Source organism: Aquarana catesbeiana, linkage group LG08, assembly GCF_042186555.1.
Source record: "Aquarana catesbeiana isolate 2022-GZ linkage group LG08, ASM4218655v1, whole genome shotgun sequence".
NCBI lineage: Eukaryota > Metazoa > Chordata > Amphibia > Anura > Ranidae > Aquarana > Aquarana catesbeiana.
Genome location: NC_133331.1, coordinates 286,336,360 through 286,345,489, shown reverse-complemented (window position 1 = coordinate 286,345,489; position 9,130 = coordinate 286,336,360). Strand labels below are relative to the sequence as shown.

Sequence of the window (9,130 nt, the reverse complement as noted above, 5' to 3'; positions counted from 1 at the left end):
CCCCAACTACTTCCAACATGCGTGCAGATACATCCACCGCATGCCAAGAGACTCAAAGTGGCTTAAGAGTTTTGAATTCCCAGAGTTCCTCCTTACATCAGAGGACGGGGATTACCTCTGGAGAATGAGAGGACGGGGATTACCTCTGGAGAATGAGAGGACGGGGATTACCTCTGGAGAATGAGAGGACGGAGATTACCGCTGGAGAATCAGAGGACAGGGACCCCTGGCAGGTCACTTGGCAGAGCTCCTTTCCCATCCCAGCACTGTATACAGCTCCCCACACTACACAGGGCTGAAATCACATTCCTTTACACACAGTCTATCAGCCTTCACAGGGTGTATGTGGCTTTTATGTTTCCCTTCTGACCTGTGAAATTCTCTGGTCAGTACGGCAGTATAGTTGCAGTAGGCAGATGCACCCTGTGCAGATCATGGCTACTAGGGATGGGCCGAACACTCCCCTGTTCGGTTCACACCAGAACATGCAAACAGGCAAAAAATTTGTGCGAACACCGTTAAAGTCTATGGGACTCGAAAATGAATAATCAAAAGTGCTAATTTTAAAGGCTTATATGCAAGTTATTGTCAAAAAGTGTTTGAGGACCTGGGTCCTGCCCCAGGGGACATGGATCAATGTAAAAAAACATTTTAAAAATGGAAATTTGAAAAAGAAATTTCAAAAGGAAAAAAAGTCATTTAAAAGTACTCTCGGCTATATGAATTGTCTGTCCGACAAACCACATATAAGTTCATTGATAAAAACGGCATGGGATTTCCCCACAGGGGAATCCCGAACCAAAATTTTTTAAAAAATTGTGTGGGGGTCCTCCTAAATTCCATACCAGGCCCTTCAGGTCTGGTATGGATATTAAGGGGAACCTTGTGCCAAAATTTAAAAAAAAAAAGGCGTGGGGGTTCCCGTCAATATCCTTTCCAGACCCTTCAGGTCTGGTATGGATTTTAAGGGTAACCCCATGCCAAAATTTAAAAAACCATTGTGGGGTCCCCCCAAAAATCCATACCAGACCCTTATCCGAGCACGCAACCTGGCAGGCCGCAGGAAAAGAGGGGGGTGAGAGAGCGCCCCCCCTCCTGAACCATACCAGGACACATGCCCCCCCCAAAGCACCTTGTCCCCATGTTGATGAGGACAAGGGCCTCATCCCCACAACCCTTGCCCGGTGGTTGTGGGGGTCTGCGGGGGGCTTATCAGAACCTGGAAGCCCCCTTTAATAAGGGGACCCCCAGATTCTGCCCCCCCTGTGTGAAATGGTTAAGGTTTGTACCCCTACCATTTCACAAAAAAGTGTCCAAAAATGTTAAAAATGACAAGAGACATTTTTTGACAATTCCTTTATTTAAATGCTTCTTCTTTCCATCTTCTTTCCTCCATCTTCTTCTTCCTCCAATCGTCTGCTTCTTGCTCCGGTGTTCTCGTCCCGCATCTTCCTCCGCGGCGTCTTCTTCCCTTCTTCGTTTTCAGGCCGCTCCGCATCCATGATGGGAGGCTCCCGCTGTGATGCTTCTCGTCTTCTGACGGTTTTTCAATAACGGAGGGTGGGGCCACCTGGTGACCCCGCTTCCCTCTGATGCATGGGGACTTGACCCCTGAGGCTTTCCCCGTGACCTCAGAGGGTAGGATCACCCGTTACGTAATGGGTGACCCCGCCCCCCTCTGAAAAAATGGCCATTTTTAAAACTTTTTTTGCATGGATCCATGTCCCCTGGGGCAGGACTTAGGTCCTCAAACACTTTTTATGACAATTCCATGCATATAAGTCTTTAAAATTAGCACTTTTGATTTCTCCCATAGACTTATAAAGGGTGTTCAGTGGGCTTTCAAATTTGCAGCGAACACCCCAAATTGTTCGCTGTTCAGCCAACTTGCGAACAGCCTATGTTCGAGTCGAACATGAGTTTGACTCTAACTCGAAGCTCATCCCTAGTGGCTACCTGGCTGTGTTGTAAAGGAATGTGATTTCAGCCCTATGGAGGAGGAACAGTATAGAGTGCTCTAATGGGAAAGGAGCTCAGCAGCCGGGCATAGCATGCAGGGTGGAGGGGGTGGTCAAGGGGCTTTGGGGAGGCAACTTAGATCTGGGAGGGCAAAGCCATGTGACACAATCTGGAGCCTGCAGCCCTTCAGGGGCCCCCCTGAGGAGGTCTTAAGGGATTTGTTTTAGCAATTTCTGAAGGTTTCTCTGTCAGTATTGGGAAGGACACCTCCCGGAGGTGCAGCAGAGGAGGCCATCTTCCTCTGATGTGTAACCATCCATATGGAGACGATCCTTCCATGAAGGCTTTAGAGATTCCAGTCATTAAGGGCTCCCAAGGTTCCACCTCTATTGTCGGCTGACAATACAAGCTGGTTTGATTTATAGAACGTACGTTCTTTTGTATTCAAACTCTTTGGTAAGCCTGCATTTATCCCGGTGGCGGTATCATCACACTGGTGTTCTCACTTTCCATCTATCATATTGGTTGTATGCACGGTGATCAAGACCATCTCACTTCAATATGGACTGTTATTAATCACCGCATACTGTGGATCTTTGAAGATTACTATAGACTTTATTTCTTAAATCACTTTAATCCATTTTTTCTGTTTCTTTTCACACAATTTTTTACCACATGTGTCATATATGTATATGTATGTATGTATGTATGTATGTATAGAGATAGATATAGATATAGATATAGAGATAGATATAGAGATTTATTATGCTATTTATGTTTATAACATAACCACGGTCACCTAATCTGGCATTTCAGCACTACACTTAATGCATTTGTTGATTTGAGCAAAATTTCTGTTTGTTGTGTTAGCTGCTAATACTTTTTGGCCAGCGCAGAGTACTTTTTTTGAATTTTCTGTTTGAACAGAGGGGAATGGATTGTGGAAGGCAAAGTAGAAGCCCAGTACTGGAGCATGGCTGTGGGGCCCTAGGGCAGATCGGAGCTGGATTTTATTGGAGGATATGATAATAGGACGGAGGCTGCAGGGGCCCCCTGGAGCTAGGGGTGGGGTTGTGATTGAGACCCCTGCAACCCCTTATGCTACGCCCATGCTAACAGCCCTTACTTAAGATGATCTTCCAAGTCCCAGCTCTTGTTTCCACATGTGGCTGAGACACAGCTAGGAGCTGCAGTCCATTAAACATTACAGGCAGCACACAGAGGAGTGCACATGCAGAAAGTTGCCAGAGGTGGCAGCAAAGAGCCCTATGTGTAAAGGCAGGCATCCCAATACTTTTGGTAATATAGTGTAGTTTAGATATATTACCCATTTTTTTAAATGGAGTAGTACCAAGTAATTAGATACCAAACATGTCAAGCCTTAGGCCCCTTTTACACGGGGCGGATCCGCTCAGCGGAGTCCGCCACCTCAGCAGGAGATTGCTCCGTTGATCTCCACTGAGCCAGCGGATGACAGGTCTGTCTCCGCTCACTGAGCGGGGAGGGACCTGCCAGAGCCCCACTGATTGATTTCTATCAATTTCCGCTGACATCCACCTGCCCATAGGAGTCAATGGGTGGCCCGCTCGGACTCACCTGAAGAACGGACAGGCGTATCTGAGCAGGCTTATTGTGTGAAAGGGGCCCTAAAATTGTGCCTGCTCATGAAACAGCAACAAATTTGCTATTCAATATTTTCCATAGGCAGCACTTAACCACTTGGAGCACAGTCATGTACCTGGTAGGTCATTGTACTTCATTTGGTTGTACTGCAGCTGCAGGCATCACCCCGGTACCATTTTTTTACAGCCAGTGGTCGGCTCTCTTGTATAAGTAATAAGAGTGGCCAATTAGCTTCTTGATTGCTATTACAAGCAGTGGGAGGGGATTTCCCCCTTCCCGCTGCCTTCCACAGCTCTCTCATGCTCTCCCATCCCACCCGGAGACCCCAGCAACCAGCTGGCGTGTGCTTTTGGTCCCGCACGCACGCAAATAGTGATTGTCCCACACATATAGCCACAAACATCAGATCATGGGCAGTAAGGCCTGATTCACACCTATGCATTTTTAGTGCTTTTTGCATTTTGCAGATTTGCACTACAGAACGTGTTCCATATGAAACCATGTTAAATGGACTATAGTGCAAATCTGCAAAATGCAAGAAAGCACTAAAAATGCCTAGGTGTGAATCAAGCCTAACTCCAGCACCAGACCTCCTCTGTAAATCTAAAGAGGTAACCTGTAAAGTCTTTTAAACGTTGCCTATGAATAGTAAAATTGATGATGCTTATCGCCGTTGCACGACATACACAATTTTAAAGTGCAACATGTTTGGTATCTATTTACTCAGCGTAAAATCATCTTTTATATTTTACAAAAAAATTGGGTTATGTATTTTTTTTTAATTATTTAAATTCAAAAAAGTGTTTTTTTCCCCCAAAAAAAATTGCATTTGGACAACTACTGTGCAAATACCGTGTGACAAAAAAATTGCAAATCCCACCAATTTATTCATTCTAGGGCCTCCGCTTTAAAAAAATATATGTTTTCGGGTTCTAAGTAATTTTCTAGCAAAAAAAAAATGATTGATACATGTAAAAAAAAAAGTGCCAGAAATGGAGCTAAAGTGGTTAAAGATCAAATTGAAAATCGGAATAAATACAACAATGTCTTCAAATGCAATTGTATTTCTGTGTCAATTTGGATCCCATGTCCTTGGGGTCGGGTGGGGGAGGAGCTCAGTGCTGAGATATATCAGAAATGAGCAGTGTATGGAGACGCTCTGGCAGGGATCGCAGTAATTACTGACATATAGCTGGTAGATTATGCAAACTCCATAGTAAAATAATTTTTCTCAGCTTCTCCTCTATCCGGTATATTCTGTGCGGAGAGTCAGTATATAAGGGGTGGAGGTGACAGAACATAGAGCAGCCAATCAGAAGTCTCTACTCATTGACGTGAATTGAATGCACTCTGATGATCTGCCTTGTACTTGGCTTCCAGCACTATATGTTATTGTTGGGGAAGAATTTCATCAGAAAACATCAGTACAGGAAAGGCGTGTTCTTCTATAGAAGGTCAAAGAGGCGTTTTCGTCTCATTCTGAGATTCTGGACTGATCCAGGAAGCTGGAGGCCCCTGTGCCGTGTCTGCAGGTATATATTACAGATCAGAGGTCTCCGGTAATCAGATCATTCCATGGTAGGAGCCTTTCATACTTCTATCTGACACAACTTGTCCTTAAAATTTCCCTTTCACCTTCTTTGCTCTTAATCTAAACATTACTGCAGGTAAAATACAGAGCTGGGCCGAAGGGAAGGTAGAAGAGGCGGTCGCTTTGGGCTCTTCAGCAGGAAGGGTGAGCAACATGGACAGGACATGTAACCTATGCTGCTAAACTCTATAACAAAATAAACCATAAAACAATACCGCGCTAACTTAAAGGTTGTTCTACTAATGATTAGCAGAATAGAATATATAATAAGCTGCAGTCTTAAAGTGAGGCGTGCACACAAACATATAAAGAAAAATCAAAAAAAGACTGCGCTAAAAACGCATATTGAACACCATATATGATTAGGTGAATAATAAAAAGCAACATTCGATTGAATATTGAAAAGTAACTGAAAACCATACAATAAGAATAAATGAATAATAAGGTGAAATAAAAACCAAATGACAACAATTGCAAGGAATTTCAAAAAATATCAAAAATAAGTGAAAATGTTCAGAGAAATGAGTCCCTGGAAACAGAGCTGATAAAAGGTGATCAAACGGTTAACCAGTTAAACACTCAGCACCCAGTGAGAAATCCTCCACCTCATAAGATGTACGCTTACCATAGGTAAGCTAGATATTAGCTTATCTTTAGATATCCACACGGGGGGCACAGCTCTATGGACCTCCTCGCAAGAAAGGGGTAGGCAGGAACTCTCCTGGACCGGACCTCAAACAGCATACCAGGGGAACCCAGAAATAAAAGGAATTTCCTCCATAGTGTGAATCCGTTAGGTTATTTTATTGTAAAATAGGTAAAAGCACTTACATAGATTGTAGGTTTAAAATCGTATCACAAAAAACAGCCGGCCGGCTAGCATACACCCGTTCGATAGAATGGAAACGATGACGTCAGCGCGTCGACCTTCCGACGTACGTTTCGTCCTATTGGACGTCGTCATGGGAACGGGCGACGCACTGACTCATCGCTACTTATAGAGACAAAACGAAACCAAGCCTCGCTATGAAGCTCGGATGGCGTCATCACAACATCCTGTTAGAAAAGGATGTGTGTATCGAATAGCAATGGGAAAGGCTGACGTTACCCTCGTCGGCCAATCACAAACTCCTATTTACGAGGGAAGGGTTAGATTGATAGAATAATAGAATGCATTAGAGGGCATGATCTAAACCTATACACGCCATCTAGTGGGCCGAATGGAATTGACACTCAAAGCCACATATTATTATGTAGGAGGAAAAACTGGTAAATAAGTTGAATTAAAAATATTTTTCTAATATAATTATGATATCTGAACATTAGAAAGAATGATGATAAAAGGACCTACTGACGCCTTCAGAGAATCAGAGAGAGTTTACAAGATTTTATAGACAGCATGTCAATACAAAAAATTGTAATGTACCTAAAATAAAAATAAGAATGAAAATACAATAAAAAATATATATATAAAAAATATAAAAAAAATATATATCCAGATATTGTATTAGAAATGTCACCCCTCATGACCCGACTCAGTATTATGGATGGAATAATGGTAGGATAGTAGGATGATATAGTATATTGATTTAAGAATTATCTATAAAGGCGTTTAAATCTACATCAACGTTGAGCCCAAAGGGGGTGTAACACTTCAATCTGTGTATCCAGGTCATCTCGAGCCTGGAAATTCCTCGTATGACAGACCCCCCCCTCCAATGTGGAGTGTACCTATCGATACCAAGGAAGATGGTTTTCCTAGGGTCGCGATCATGTGCTTCTAGATAGTGTCTTGAGACCGGGTGTTTGGGGAAACCAGTGAGGATGTTAGTAATGTGTTCGTTAAGCCTTACAGATAAGGGGCGCTTGGTTCTTCCTACGTATTGTAGGCCGCAAGGGCATTGAAGAAGGTACACCACTCGCTCTGTGGAACATGTAATGAATGATCTAATTTCAAATTCCATCTGAGTGCTGGTGGAAATGAAGTTATGTGTCCTTCTATGTGTGCAACCACTAAGAGAACATACCCTACACCTCCTGCACTGATAGAAACCAATCAAGTATTCAAAAAATCCTTTTTTAGTAAGAGGAGGATCTAGGACATTTGGGGCCACTCTATTACTGAGAGAGGGGGCACCTCTATAGATTACCTGTGGTTTAGCAGGAAGGATAGGACCAAGCACATGGTCATTTTTGAGAACATGCCAATGCTTTTTTATTAGCTTAGCTACATTGTTATGTTGGGAGGAATAGGTGGTAATAAAGGGAATTACGGGTACCCTCTCAAGGTGAGGCTTCCTAGTTTCAAGTAAAGTGCATCTATCGATTTTGGCCACTTCATCTAATGTATTCCTCAGAGATGTTTCCACATAACCCTTCTCTAGGAAACGTTTTAATAAAATATCCGCTTGGGCTAAAAAGTCAGCATGGTTAGAACAATTACGTTTTAAACGGATAAATTGGCTCTTTGGCACAGACCTCAACCAGGCCTCATGATGGCAGCTGTCCGTCGGTATATAGGAATTTCGATCTGTGTTTTTAAAGAAGGTGGCTGTGGTAAATTCCCCATCCTTCACACCAATCTTTAGGTCCAAGAAATTAATTTCAGACTGGCTGGCCTCATATGAAAGTCGGATCCCCCGGTCGTTATCATTCAGCCCCACCATATATGCATCGAGATCTTCACGATCGCCATTCCATAGGAGGAGGATGTCATCTATATATCTAGCCCACAACACCACCTGAGGTTTCTGTTGGGCATAGATGACATCCTCCTCCCACAAGGCCATGAAGAGGTTCGCCAAGCTGGGGGCATACTTTGCCCCCATGGCGACCCCCCTGTCCTGCCTGTAAAACTGACCCCCAAACCAAAAATAATTTCTAGTAGCCACAAAATGGAGTAGTTGCATAATGAAACATATTTGTTCATCAAACAATGACGAATCTCGTCTGAGATAATATTCAACTGCAAACAGTCCCAGATTGTGGGGTATTATGGTGTACAATGAGGCAACGTCCGCTGTCACCAACCACCAATTGGGCCCAGGGGTGTAGTTAGAAAGTAAATTGATTACATGACGGGTATCCTTTAAGTACGACGGCATCTTGGTAACTAATGGTTGTAGATAGAAATCTATATAACTGCCCACCCGGGACGATATGGAATCAATTCCACTCACAATGGGACGTCCCGGGGGGCAGGTAGGATGTTTGTGAATTTTTGGCAGGTAATAAAGAACAGGGGTACGGGGGGCTTTTGGTACCAGATAGGCTTTCTCCTTGTTATCTAGGATCCCCTGTTCTGACCCGAACTTGATTAGCGCCTCCAATTCTTTTTTGTATTGGGCTTTTGGGTCTGATCTAAGGGGGGTATAGGTGTCACGATCCCCCAGGATGTTAGACATTTCTTTAAGGTAGTCATTCCTGTCCAAAACTATAATGCCACCCCCCTTATCTGCCGGTCTAATGACTAAGTTTTTATTGTGACACAAAGAATCTAGACCAGTTTTCAGGTTTTTATCAAAGTATACTCTTTTGAGGGGTAATTGCTCCAAATCCTTAAGGACTAGATCTTTAAACACCTTCAATGAGGGGGCTATAGCCCCGGGAGGGTTGAAAAGGGAGGCATTTGATAACCCCGAGTGACGGTATTCATTGGAACCAGTTGTAGTATTAGTGATAGGATTAGAGGTTAAATACCTTTTAATGTTGACCTTGCGGACAAATTTGTGCACATCTATAAAAGTCTGAAACTTTTTCAAACCTCTCGGTGGTGCAAATTTAAGACCTTTGTTGAGTAAAGATTTTTCAGAATCATTTAAGGAAACAGAACTTAAATTGAATATACCATTATTGGTTATGCTTTTTTCCTTTTTAGATCGCAATCGCCTCCCCCCTCTAGTTCCTCTCTTTGGTCTGCTGGCCTTTTGGTGCCTTGGCCTGGCCTGTGAAAACCCC

General features: G+C 43.3%; 1 protein-coding gene across 6 annotated transcripts in view; it reads left to right on the top strand.

The window, feature by feature from the left end:
* Positions 1–4,425: 4,425 nt before the first annotated feature.
* Positions 4,426–9,130, top strand: part of LOC141106560 (NACHT, LRR and PYD domains-containing protein 3-like) — a 196,570-nt gene continuing 191,865 nt past the window's right edge. For 2 of the 6 annotated variants that reach the window (XM_073597421.1, XM_073597423.1), the window contains exons 1-2: positions 4,427–5,160; positions 5,250–5,317. The gene's annotated coding sequence lies outside the window, so the exon portion shown is untranslated. Of the gene's footprint in view, positions 5,161–5,249; positions 5,318–9,130 lie in introns of all 6 variants that reach the window. The other 4 variants (XM_073597425.1, XM_073597422.1, XM_073597426.1 and 1 more) reach the window with 3 other exon arrangements.